Source organism: Symphalangus syndactylus, chromosome 23, assembly GCF_028878055.3.
Source record: "Symphalangus syndactylus isolate Jambi chromosome 23, NHGRI_mSymSyn1-v2.1_pri, whole genome shotgun sequence".
Taxonomy (NCBI): Eukaryota; Metazoa; Chordata; class Mammalia; order Primates; family Hylobatidae; genus Symphalangus; species Symphalangus syndactylus.
The window spans coordinates 44346078-44358990 of record NC_072445.2 but is presented as its reverse complement, the minus strand read 5'-3'; the positions used below and the strand labels follow the sequence as shown (position 1 = coordinate 44358990).

General features: G+C 45.2%; 2 non-coding genes across 2 annotated transcripts; one reads left to right on the top strand and one right to left on the bottom strand.

The window, feature by feature from the left end:
* Positions 1-9078: 9078 nt before the first annotated feature.
* Positions 9079-9186, bottom strand: LOC129473915 (U6 spliceosomal RNA). Its single transcript, XR_008654425.1, has one exon. It is a non-coding gene; the product is annotated as a U6 spliceosomal RNA (small nuclear RNA).
* Positions 9187-10947: 1761 nt separating this feature from the next.
* Positions 10948-11030, top strand: TRNAL-CAG (transfer RNA leucine (anticodon CAG)). Its single transcript has one exon. It is a non-coding gene; the product is annotated as a tRNA-Leu (tRNA).
* Positions 11031-12913: the final 1883 nt, after the last annotated feature.

Genomic DNA, 12913 nt, shown 5'->3' with positions numbered 1-12913 from the left:
GCAGCCTCTTAACCTTTCTTTTTTTTAAATCAACTGAAACAAAATAAAACATAGGGAAAGAAACCTGCATGGGAATGCAGCTGTCTAAAGCTTTGCCATTGTATGTGGTCTAAGACCCATCCCTAGGCCTGATGGCAGTGGGCTAACCAGGGCAGGTGCACATGGGGTCTGATGCCTCATGAGGGAACAACTACTTACCAAGGGTCTTCAAGCAGGAATACAGAATCTCAACTCAGGAACAATTTTTTATTAGTCCATTCTCACATTTCTGTAAAGAAATACCTGAGACTGGGTAATTTATAAAGATAAGAAGTTTAGGCTGGGCACGGTGGCTCATGCCTGTAATCCTAGCACTTTGGGAGGCCGAGGCGGGTGGATCACGAGGTCAGGAGTTTGAGACCAGCCTGACAAACATGGTGAAACCCCATCTCTACTAAAAATACCAAAAAAATTAGCCGGGCTTGGTGGCACAGGCCTGTAGTCCCAGCTACTTGGGAGGCTGAGGCAGGAGACTTGGTTGAACCTTGGAGGCAGAGGTTGCAGTAAGCCAAGATCATGCCACTCACTTCACTCCAGCCTAGGCGACAGAGAGAGATTCTGCCTCCAAAAAAAAAAATAGCACTGAGGGGATGGTGCTAAACCACTCATGAGAAACTGCCCCCATGATCTAATTACCTCCCAACAGGCTGCACCTCCAACATTAGGGATTACAATTGAACATGGGATTTGGGTGAGGACACAGATCCAAACTATATCAAATAATATCCAAAGATCACCCACCCCATTTTTTTTCTTTTAATTACAAGTTCTTACCATTAAAGATTTCCCAAATATTTCCTCCTCTTGGAAAAGTACTGTTAATTTAAAGAGGTGGCTTCACTTACCTATACCATTGACCAGGTTACCTTTACAGTAGTAGAAATGGAGTCACCACCCAAACAGGGGCAGAGGGTATGTAGCCATTGGCACTCTGGCCTTTTGGATAGCTGAACACACGGAGGATCCTGGAGGGCAGTGTGTGCACAGAGAAAGCTTCGGAGCTGCATGCCCCTTCCCACACACCTTGCCCTATACATATTTTCCATCTGGCTGTTCATCTGTATACTTTGTAATATCCTTTATAATAAATCAGTAAACATGTATTTGCAGGATAGTTTGGATAAAATCAAGAGTAAAGTCTATTGAAGGAAGGAGGAGGCTTAGTAGCATCAGTCCCTAGATTTAAAAGGGATGTTTGAACGAAACTGGGATTCCAAGAAGAAGAAAGAGACTAAAAAAGGAGCTAAAAGAAATTGCTCTATCTATTTATAATACATTATGATGTATTATGAAAGTAAATACCACTATAATACTTTCAGAATACATTATAATCCTTCCTGCACTTACTTGCTTAAATCCAGCATCTATTTCTGCAATATTAAAATCCTCCAAAGCATTCTATTTGTTTTAGGGGCAAGTAGGCAGTGGAGAAGCTGTGAGCCTGCATTGCATTCTAGTGTGGGCCACAGAGAAGAGGACTCTCAAGTTGAAGAATGGATGGTATCAGCCAGAAAGAGGAAAATGGGCTTGTTTCTGGAGCTGAGGGGAGAGAAAAGAGGGTCAAATGGGAATTCGCTTGGGGTTATGCATTACATTCAAGTGTGTATTTAGATACAAGCCTTTACCTCAACACCTTCCTTACCCCCATTCTGAATAGATCTCATGCCAAAATAAAAATAAAACCAATTCATAATCATTCTATTAAAAATAATAAATATTTAAGAACCTCAGGCAGTTACTTTACTGATTTAATGTGTAACGTATATCTTAAAATGTATCTCTAAATCTCACCCAGAATAGATGGACTGCCACAGAAATCCCCCTCTGAGAGTAGGGAAAAAGAACAGTCACAGATTATAATCAGCTCTATACCTCCTCTTTCCTTTTTCCCCATGACCTTCTAGGAAAATGGTCACTGGGCGCAATACTGAGCTTGTGGTAGATTCTTAGGAGATACCATGTCCTTCCTTTTTCCCTCCAGCTCCAGCCAGACACACCCCTTAGAAAGAATTTATGTGGGCCAGGCGCGGTGGCTCACACCTGTAATCCCAGCACTTTGGGGAGGCCAAGGTGGGCGGATCGCTTGAGGCCAGGAGTTCTGAGACCAGCCTGGTCAACATGGAAAAACCCTGTCTATACTAAAAATATAAAAAATAGCCAGGCGTGGTGGCACACGCCTGTAGTCCCATCCATTCGGGAGGCTGAGGTTGGGGGATGGCTTGAGCCTGGGAGGCAGAGGTCGCAGTAAACCAACATCATGCCACTGCACTCCAGCCTGGGCGACAGAGCCAGACACTGCCTCAAAAGTAAATAAATAAATAAATAAATAAAATAATTTATGTGATAGAGCTAAGAACCTACCTTTGGCTCCCTGTCCTGGTGGCACCAGCTATAAGAATGGTGCCCCAGAGATAAGGAAATTATCAGTCTCAGTATGTCTGGCCTTATTTCCAAATCTTCTAAAAGCCAAGAAATGTTGCATCGCCAATGCTTTACCAAAGCCTGTCTTAGTTACCCAGGCAAAGTAGGTGACACTATGATTTCAAAAGCACTGAAACTAACTGAAGTATTTGCTAATGTCTGTTTTTATTTTTAATCTAGAAACAAACACCTTTCCACCCTACAACTAAAAATCATACTAAAAATGCACATACCCCTAAAATAATAATAGCTGACTTCATTTCACACTGCCAAATGCCAGCTCTGGTAGTCACATGTTTCTGGGAGACTGCCTGTATTTAACAGAGACTATGAGGTAACTAAGCCCAGACATTCAGATTGTGAGAAAAATAACTGAACAACTTCCCTCTTCCCTAATCAATAGCAGCTCTTCCATGCCATTCCTCCTTACATCTTGAGTCATGTCTCTTCTCCCTCCAGACAGCACTCCTATTTCCTCAAATCCCCCTCTTGCATTAGTCCCTGACAGCCCACTCCCAACTACATACACATTTACTCTTGCTCTCATTGTATTATTTTAAAGTGGAAATAACTTATTTTCCTGAAAATACATGAAAGTATATTTTACAAAGTAAAAATGGTCCAAAATCTCATCACTCAAATATGACCAATGCCAATATTTGGGTTTATCCTTTCATTTAAAAAAAAAAAAAAATATATATATACACACATATACACACACACACATATATTATATATAAACACATATATAATATATACACACATATATTATATATTACATATTATATATTATATATTATATATATGGGGTGCCAAGATAATATTATATATTATATAATATATATATGGGGTGCCAAGAGCTTCCAAGGGAAGGTCAGATGAGCAACAATCATCCATCATAGAAGACTGGCTGACCATGGAGGAGAGCACTGCATAGGGATTCCATGCATACTTTAAAGCATTGCTACTCATGCTGATTCTGGACTGGCTTGTTAGAACCACAGAACCTTAAGTCCCACTGAGAACTCCTGAATCAGAAACTGCATTTAACAACATGGTGATTGATGTGCACTTCAATGTTTGAGAACAGACTAGATGTGTGCTTCAAAATATTATGCATCTACTTGGGATTGAAGTAACAAGAGTCTTTCTAGAGGAATATCTCTCAGGGTGCGGTGGCTCACGCCTGTAATCCCAGCACTTTGGGAGGCTGAGACAGTGGATCACCTCAGGTCAGGAGTTTGAGACCAGCCTGGCCAACATGGTGAAACCCCGTCTCTACTAAAAATACAAAAATTAGCTGAGTGTGGTGGCCCACGCCTGTGGCGTCAGCTACTCGGGAGGCTGAGGCAGGAGAATTGCTTTAACCTGGGAGGCAGCCGTAGCAGTGAGCCAAGATTGCACCATTGCACTCCAGCCTGGGTGACAGAGTGAGACTCCATCTCAAGAAAAAAAAAAAAAGAAAGAACGAGAAATATCTCCAAATTTTGATCATTGTGCAAAATGCATTTACGTAGCGACTGAATATGCATACACATAGTGTTAACAGTAACAAAGTACTTATTATGCATCAGGTCTTGTATTTTGCATGCTGTAATTCCTGCCATTTTTCAGACCCCTAGGAGGTAAGTAGGTATCAGTGCAGTCTCCATTTTACAAATAAAGAGTCTGAGGAACAGAGAGATAAAATGGCTTCTATTACCTGCTAGAGAGTAAGCAGAGATGAGATTTGACTCTAGGCCATCTGACTCCAGGGTCCATGCTGTTGGTTAGGTACAAAGTACATTGTCCAGAAAATGACTTTCAAACAATCCTATAAGCTGAGCAAATCTTGTGTTAGTTTACAACGTAGTATACAACTTAGAACAAGTAGGAGGTAAGAAAGTTAACATAACATCAAGCTACTGCCACAGAAAGACCTTGTACTGGACTGTACAAGAATTTGGCCTCATGTTCTTCTAAGAGAGAGAGGTGAAGGCAGCCACCAGTTCCATTCAAACAGCAAAATAGCAGTGGAAGATAATCAAGTGCCAGGACAGTGGCTTTGGATTGTAATAACCACAGTGAGACACTGTTACATTGTTGTAGTTGTTGAATTGTAGTTCTGGCTGACTAGTTTATTGTTGTTTAAAGCCTTTTAATCCTTTCAAGAGCCTGCTGAAGACTGAATTTTTCTCTCGGTCTGCAGCATTAACTCTCACCTATCGGCTCACTACTCCTGAATCGATGACTCTGGCCCCAATGTGGTTTCCAGAATGGCCTTACTTATTCTACTGACTCTTGAACATCTTCTCTGTGACAAATAATAGGTACCTCAAAATTTAAGGGGACCAAAGTACAACTCTAGATTCCCTCTGACCAATTTACACCTTACTTAATCTTTTCCACTCCATTAATGACTCTGTCATCCATTTTCTCGAGCCAAAAATATAGGCATAAGCACTAATTCCTCTTTTTATCTCATTTTCCATCTCCAAATGCCTAGTAAGTCCTGTCAGCTCTGCCTTCAAAACATATCCTGGACATGAGCACTTCTTTCCTTCTTTACCACTAGCTCCCTAAGCCATCATCACTTCTTACTTGGATTTTTTATATAGCACCTGCTTTAACCCATGCCTCTATGGGTCAGTTACCCACAAAGACCAGAGTATTGTTTTGCTTGGTTTGGTTTGGTTTGGTTTGGTCTGGTCTGGTCTGGTTTGGTCTGGTCTGGTCTGGTCTGGTCTGGTCTGGTCTGGTTTGGTTTGGTTTGGTTTTGAAATAGAGTCTCACAGCCAGGCGTGGTGGCTCACACCTGAAATCCCAGCACTTCGGGTGGCCAAGGCAGACGGATCATGAGGTCAAGAGATCAAGACCATCCTGCCCAATATGGTGAAACCACATCTCTACAAAAAATACAAAAATTAGCTGGGCGTGGTGGTGTGCACCTGTAGTCCCAGCTACTCCGAAGGCTGAGGCAGGAGAATCGCTTGAATCAGGGAGGCAGAGGTTGGAGTGAGCCGAGATCATGCCACTGCACTCCAATCTGGCAACAGAGCAACAGTCCGTCTCAAAAAAAAAAAAAAAAGAAAAAGAAATAAAGAAATAGAGTCTCACTCTGTCGCCCAGGCTGGCTAATTTTTTTTTTTTTTTTTTTTTTTGAGACAGGATCTCCCTATGTTGCCCAGGATGGTCTCGAACTCCTGAGCTCAAGCGATCTGCCCTCCTCAGCCTTCCAAAGTGCTGGGATTACAGGCATAAGCCACTGTGCCCTGCCCAGAGTATTGTTTTCAAAGACGAATCAGATTATGTTATTAAAATTCTCCAATGGCTTCCCAGTGCAGCCTCAGGATTAAACTCAAGCCCTACTAACACCATCTGGTCCTTGGCTATCTGCAATTTCATCTCTTTCATTCCCTTATTCCTTCTCTCCAGACACAGAAGCCTTTTGTTGCTCCTTTATTCTCTCCTCAAGTTCTTTGCCCTTTCTGTGCCCTCTGTGTGTCCCCTGGATATGTGTTTGTCTCACCCCCCATTTCATTCAGGTTTCTGCTCAAATGATGTCTCCAACCACTCTCTGTAAAATAGCACCCCCCCCCCCCACTTTTCTACTTTCTGACTCGTCACCCTGCACTACTTTTCTTTTGGGAAAACTGCACAATTACTATTTTTCTTAAAAGTACTTATTAATACTTGAAACTATATGCATTTTTTTTTATAGTCTTTCTTCATCACAGAGGCAAGAATCCACAAAAGCAGGGATTTCGTTTTGTTTGTAAATAAAGTACCTGGCACATATTAGTTGCTCAATAAATATCAACCGACAGATTAAGTTATGAGTATGCTCAAAGTTCAAGGAAGTTTGAAACTGACCTGGAGGTCAGGGAAAGTATGGTTAAACTACATGAGAGAGATGGCTGCTGGATGTTTTTCAAACACACGTGTGGACAGACCAAATCCTGCCTCCCAAGTAGGCTTTTATTTTTTTTTTTTTTTTTTTTTTTTTTTTTTTTTTTTTTTGAGACGGAGTCTCGCTCTGTCGCCCAGGCTGGAGTGCAGTGGCGCAGTCTCGGCTCACTGCAAGCTCCGCCTCCTGGGTTCACGCCATTCTCCTGCCTCAGCCTCTCCGAGTAGCTGGGACTACAAGCGCCCGCCACCACGCCCAGCTAATTTTTTTGTATTTTTAGTAGAGACGGGGTTTCACTGTGGTCTCGATCTCCTGACCTCGTGATCCGCCCCCCTCGGCCTCCCAAAGTGCTGGGATTACAAGCGTGAGCCACCGCGCCCGGCCCCAAGTAGGCTTTTATTGACTCAGCCTCTTTGGGAGTTAGTAAATAATGTATTTTTTTTTTTTTTTTTTTTTTTTTTTTTTTTTTGAGGCGGAGTCTCGCTCTGTCGCCCAGGCTGGGGTGCAGTGGTGCGACCTCGGCTCACTGCAAGCTCCGCCCCCGGGGTTCACGCCATTCTCCTGCCTCAGCCTCCTGAGTAGCTGGGACTACAGGCGCCCGCCACCACACCCGGCTAATTTTTTGTATTTTTAGTAGAGACGGGGTTTCACTGTGTTAGCCAGTATGGTCTCGATCTCCTGACCTCGTGATCCGCCCTCCTCGGCCTTCAAAAGTGCTGGGATTACAGGCGTGAGCCACCGTGCCCGGCCGCAAATAATGTATTTTAATGTTGGACATACTTAAACTAAAAAGTCATTCATTGTTTATCTGAAATTCTAATTTAACTATGCATCCTGTATTTCATCTAGTAATCTTATTTGAGAGCCCTGAGCCCTTATACCCTCTGGCTGAGTAAACTCCACGCTTCACCAGAAAACAGCTTACCTCAAGAAATTTGTATGAACACCCACTCTCTATCCTCTTCTCATCTTTCACCTAATTTTCAATTTTGTGTCTTACAACTTAGTTTTTCATTTCTTAATTTTGTTTCTTCTCACTATTCTTTAAGATTACTGTGGTAGATAGATGCACAAATACACCCAATAAACCTTTCCTCCCTGGGCCCCACCCTTGCAGTACCGTCCCTACACTGCCTTTGGTTTGGCCCCTGTGACTTGCTTTGGCCAATGTGAGGCAAGCGGAAGTTCGATAAGAACATGCGCACTGGGGCATGACCTCGGGGAACTGCTTTCCCATCACGTCTAGCCTCCTTGGGAATGAAAGATTTTATGAAGACAGAGGCTTAGCATCTTGGCTGAATGACGGGCATAAATGAGCCTAGGCAAAGCCAGCCAGAGCGGGGGGTGGGGGAGTGGGGGGGTTGGGGGCGTGCGGGGAGTGGGGGGGTGGGTGGAAGTTTCGTTCTTGTTGCCCAGGCTGGAGTGCAATGGCAATCTCGGCTCACTGCAACCTCCGCCTCCCGGGATGAAGCGATTCTCCTGCCTCAGCCTCCCGAGTAGCTAGGATTACAGGTATGCATCACCACGCCTGGCTATTTTTGTGTTTTTAGTAGAGACGGAGTTGAAACGCCCCATGCTGGCCAGGCTAGTCTTGAACTCCTGACCTCAGGTGATCCGCCCGCCTTGGCCTCCCAAAGTGCTGGGATTACAGGCGTGAAGCCACCACATCTGGCCTTCGTTTTGCTTTCTATATTTTTAACCATTTATTTATTTGAGACGGAATTTTGCTCTTGTTGCCCAGGCTGGAGCGCAATGGCACGATCTCGGCTAACTGCAACCTCCATCTCCCGGGTTCAAGTGACTCTCCTGCCTCAGCCTCCCAAGTAGCTGGGATTACAAGCATGTGCCACCACGCCTGGCTATTTTTTTTTTTTTTTTAATTTTTAGTTGAGATGGGTTTTCACCATGCTGGCTAGGGTGGTCTCGAACTCCTGACTTCACGTGATCCACTCGCCTCGGCCACCCAAAATGGTGGGATTACAGGTGTGAGCCACTGCGCCTGGCCATTTTCAACCTTTTATAAAACTATCTAGCCAGGGCAACATAATAACAAAAAAATTAAAAACAGCCAGGCCAGCTGGTATGTGCCTGTAGTCCTAGCTGTTGTAATCCTTGCTCCTGAACTCCTCCTTGGGGAGTTCGAGGCTACAGTGAGCCAGGATCATGCCGCTGCTCTCTAGCGCGAGCAACAGAGCCAGATCCCGTCTCAAAAAATACATACATATATTGTTTCTAAATTGGGCTTTTCCTCCCCCACTTCTCTTTCTTTGGAGGGCAATTCTATTTTTCATTGGGGAACTAAGCTGGGATTTCTCATGAGGCCTAGAGACTGGAGTTAAAATAACTACTTTATTAGAGGTCTCAGCTTCTCTCCATTTTATTATTTTTTTTAATTTGTTATTCATTTTTTTTTTTTAAAATGGAATGCTTCGGTCGGGCGCAGTGGCTCACGCCTGTCATCCCATCCCTTTGGGAGACTGAGGCGAGTGGATTGCCTGAGGTCAGGAGTTCGAGGCCAGCCTGGCCAACACGGTGAAACCCCGTCTGTACTAAAAATACAAAAACTAGCCGGGTATGGTGGCGGGCGCCTGTAATCCCAGCTCCTAGGGAGGCTGAGGCAGGAGAATCGCTTGAACCTGGGAGGAGGAGGTTGCAGTGAGCCGAGATCGCGCCACTGCACTCCAGCCTGGGCGACAAGAGCGAGACTTTGTCTCAAAAAAAAAGAAAAGAAAAAAAAAACGGAATGCTTCACAAATTTGCCTGTCATCCTTGTGCAAAGGCCATGCTAATCTTCTCTGCATTGCTCCAATTTTAGTGTAAGTGCTTGCCGAAGGGAGCACAGCTCTGTCCATTTTATTTCATGTTTCTTGGGCTTACTGCCCCATTACAGTGTAAGCCCTTCGATGGTGAAGCTTATTCTGTCTGCTTGTTTACTGTTGGATCACCAGCACCTAGAACGCTGCCTGGCACATAGTAGGTACCCAATAAATATTTCCTGTATGTTGGACGAATGAATTGCCTCTCTCCTCTCTTGTCTCCAAAGTTGGTATCCACCACTATCCTGTGAAAAGAGCAGAGGTGACTGCATTTTAGAGGCCTTGCAGAGGACTTATTAAACACTTACTGTGGGACTCTATCCTCATAACTTTTTAATTTACTTATTTATATTTTTAAAATCAAAAAATAAAGATCTATATATTTATGATGTCCAAAATGATGTTTTGTTCTATGTGTACATTGTGGGAAGGCTAAATCAAGCTAATTAACATATCCATTACATCACATACTTATTTTTTCTTTTTGTGGCAAGAACATTTAAAATCCACTCTCAGCAATTTTCAAGTATTCAATAACGTTGTTGTTAACCATAGTCACCATGTTGGACATAGCAAAACTTCTGAATCCGTACACCTGGGTAGAACAGAATTTGCCTCTAATTGATTCCCTGGAGATGGGGATTTAATGCTTAATTTAAGGGATTAACCATTGTATTCTATCAATTGAACTCACGACGAAACTATTATAGGTGTCTAAGAAAGCTGTTTCTAATGTCCACAGAAGCAAAATACTTATCTAAGATTCTCCAGGTAGTTAGTGACCAGTTCTAGTTCCCTGACTTCCAATCAGTGATATTCCGACCATGGCATCCTGACTGCTAACCCTTGCTAACAAAATTTGAAGTAGATCACCTCTGACCTTTGTTTATGTTTAGAAAAGCTGTTGTGCTCGAGGCCTTCTATCAAGTACCCGCTGCGCTGGGTTTAGTAAAATACATAAGCTACTCCCCAGTTTTGTTGTTGTTGGTTTTGCTTTTGCTTTTTAAAGTTTTTATTACAGTATAACATCCACACCGAAAAGTGCATAAATCCTCCATAAACTCCGATCGAGAGGCAAGACAAGCCAGCCTTCTCGCGCTCCCTGCCCTCTCTACCTGTCCTGCCAAGGGTAACCACTTGCTGGGAGATTTGCAGCAGAACGCAAAGGAGAGGGATTAGGGAGCACCTTGTTCCAGCAAAAAACTGGAGTAAGCCTAAAACTTCCTGGGAGTTAAGTGTAAATTTAAGCCAGGTATTCTAGCAAGGTTGAGTTCAACAGGATTGCCATTATTTTAACTAGAATTCAGTTGAGAGTAGGGCGCCATCGCCGTCTTCCGCCTTAGTCACTCGGCCCTGAGCTAGCTCACGCCCGCCCCGCCCCGCCCCCGCCCCCGCCCCCGCCCCTTCCACGCCCCCACGCCCCTTCCGCGCCCCCACGCCCCCGTCCCGCTCCCCCCATCCCGACCCGCCCTCTCTCGCCAGCCGCCCAGCCCGCCGCAGCCCTCACCGCGTAGCCTGGGAGCAACTCGGCGTTCACTCGGGAGACGCCGCTCTGTGGCCCCGACAACCGGTCCTATGCAGTGCTTCAACCCCGGGTCGCCGTCCGAGGCAGTTCGCGGAGTGGCGGCTTACCTTTTAACCCAGGAATGCCCATATCTTGAGAAAAAGAGAAACAAAGGGGTGGGCGCGGGTGGGGACTGGGGGAGGTGGGGTCGGTGGAGGGGGAACTAATGAGAGTTTAGGTAGAGACAGAAGTGAGTTTTGAAAAGAACGTGTGACAAGCTGGTCAGGATGGCCGAGCGGTCTAAGGCGCTGCGTTCAGGTCGCAGTCTCCCCTGGAGGCGTGGGTTCGAATCCCACTCCTGACAGTTGTAACTTTTAGTATTTACACACAAATCGAGTTTAACTTTACGCTACGTTTTCCTACCTTTTCTTTGTGACACGGCCTTCTCTCTTTTTAAAAAATAAATTTTCCAAGTTCAGGAATAAAAGCACTCTTTGTTTTTATTAGCCACTCCAAAGACAGCAAAAAGTACTCTGTACTCCGAAAATAATTTCAGAACCTACTGGTGTTTTGAAATCTCACCTCCTTTCTCCGTTTCTCCTGTCTCTAGTTGTCTTTCCTTCTCCCTCCTTCACAGGCAGAGTTGAATGAATGTTACTCTTCAGTTCATGGCTCATTACATTACTGCAGGGCTCCTCTTTATTTAGTTATAGATATCTTTAATTCCCTTTCCTCAGTCTCATTCCCCACCTCATCCTGACTCCGCAGAAGAAATTACTGCGAGAATTCCGGTCTGGCAGAGAGCGCGGAGAGACGCAGAGCGCGGCCCGCTCCTCCAGGGCCCGGGTCGACGGGTGAGCTAGGGAGCCCCGGGACAGGCCGCGCCCTCTGCCCTGCAGATACCGGAGGCCTCTGCTGTGGCTGCCCACTGTCTGGGCCCAGGCCTTGAAACGGCGGCGAACCTCTCTTCCCTACCCTACCTCGGTGACTGATGGCGGCGGCGGCCTCTCCCAACCCGGACCCCGCCGGCCGTCGGGTCTCCCGGCCCAAGCCTGCCGGGCCTGGGCGAAACCCTCGCCGAGCAGCCTGGACGCAGCGCCTTTGGGTGGTGGCGGGAGTGGCGGGCCGGGAAGCGTGGCGGCCGCTCGAACGCCGCGCGGCGGAGGGCGTTAGGGCATAGAGGGCCCGGGAAGGGGGCCTAGGGACGCAGGCAGGCTCGGCCGCCTCTTAAGGCCACGGAGCCGCCAGATCTGGGTCCCGGGTGACCACTCTGTCGCCATTCGGCGAGACCTACTTAGTCCTAACGACAACGGACAAAGGCCTTAACGGGCCTGGGAGGTGAGCGAAGTCCCGAACGACGACGGGTGGAACGGTTAGCGGCGATCGGGCAGTTGTTCTTCGTACTACCAGACCTTGCTGTCGGAAGAGAGAAATGGTAGAATGACAGGCCACGTTTGGCCCGTTGGAAATGCCCACCATCCTCTGGGAAGATTTACTGGCCCTTTGTGGAAGGCCTGTGTATATAATATGAAAAAGCTGCTCTCAACTCCACCCCAACCTTTTAATAGAAAAACATTTGTCACATCTAGCCCTTCTAGGTGGAAAGAGGTTGCCGACGTGTGATAGAGTTAGAAAGTCACACATCTTGTAAATTCTCATTTGTTTAAAATAAATCATAGAAAATACATGTCTTCTGGAGATGACTTTTGGAAATTAAGTTGTTAGACGGCCTCTAGAAGCGATACATTCACGTTTGTTCAGTGGGTTAGATGACATGGAGCTCGAAGACCTGAGAAGGAAGAAAAGAAGGTTCTATGCTAGACTGGTCATATTTAGAAGACATTTTCATATTCTATCCATTGTTTTGTGTGCATTTGCTTCCTCACTACTGTGTATATAGTTGACAATGCTAAGCTTTTTTGAAATGTCTATTCTTTTTAGATATTCTGAAGTGTCTGATATATGTTAAAATTAGAGGTAGTAAAATCACATTTTGTAAATATCTTTTTGTTACAATTCATAGGAATGTTGTTTTTTGGGGGGAATGGCCAAATCACCTGTTGAGTAATACTCATTGTGTTTGTGCAGTGGTTCAGGGGAGGAGAGAGGAGGGGGAGATGCAGAGAGCTCTGTGCCATCCTGCTTACAGCGAGGCAAGATGAATCACTATGTCTGTGCATTTTGTTTTACTTATCTATGTATATAGTGTACATAAAGGACAAACGAGTCCTAATTTACAGCATCTAG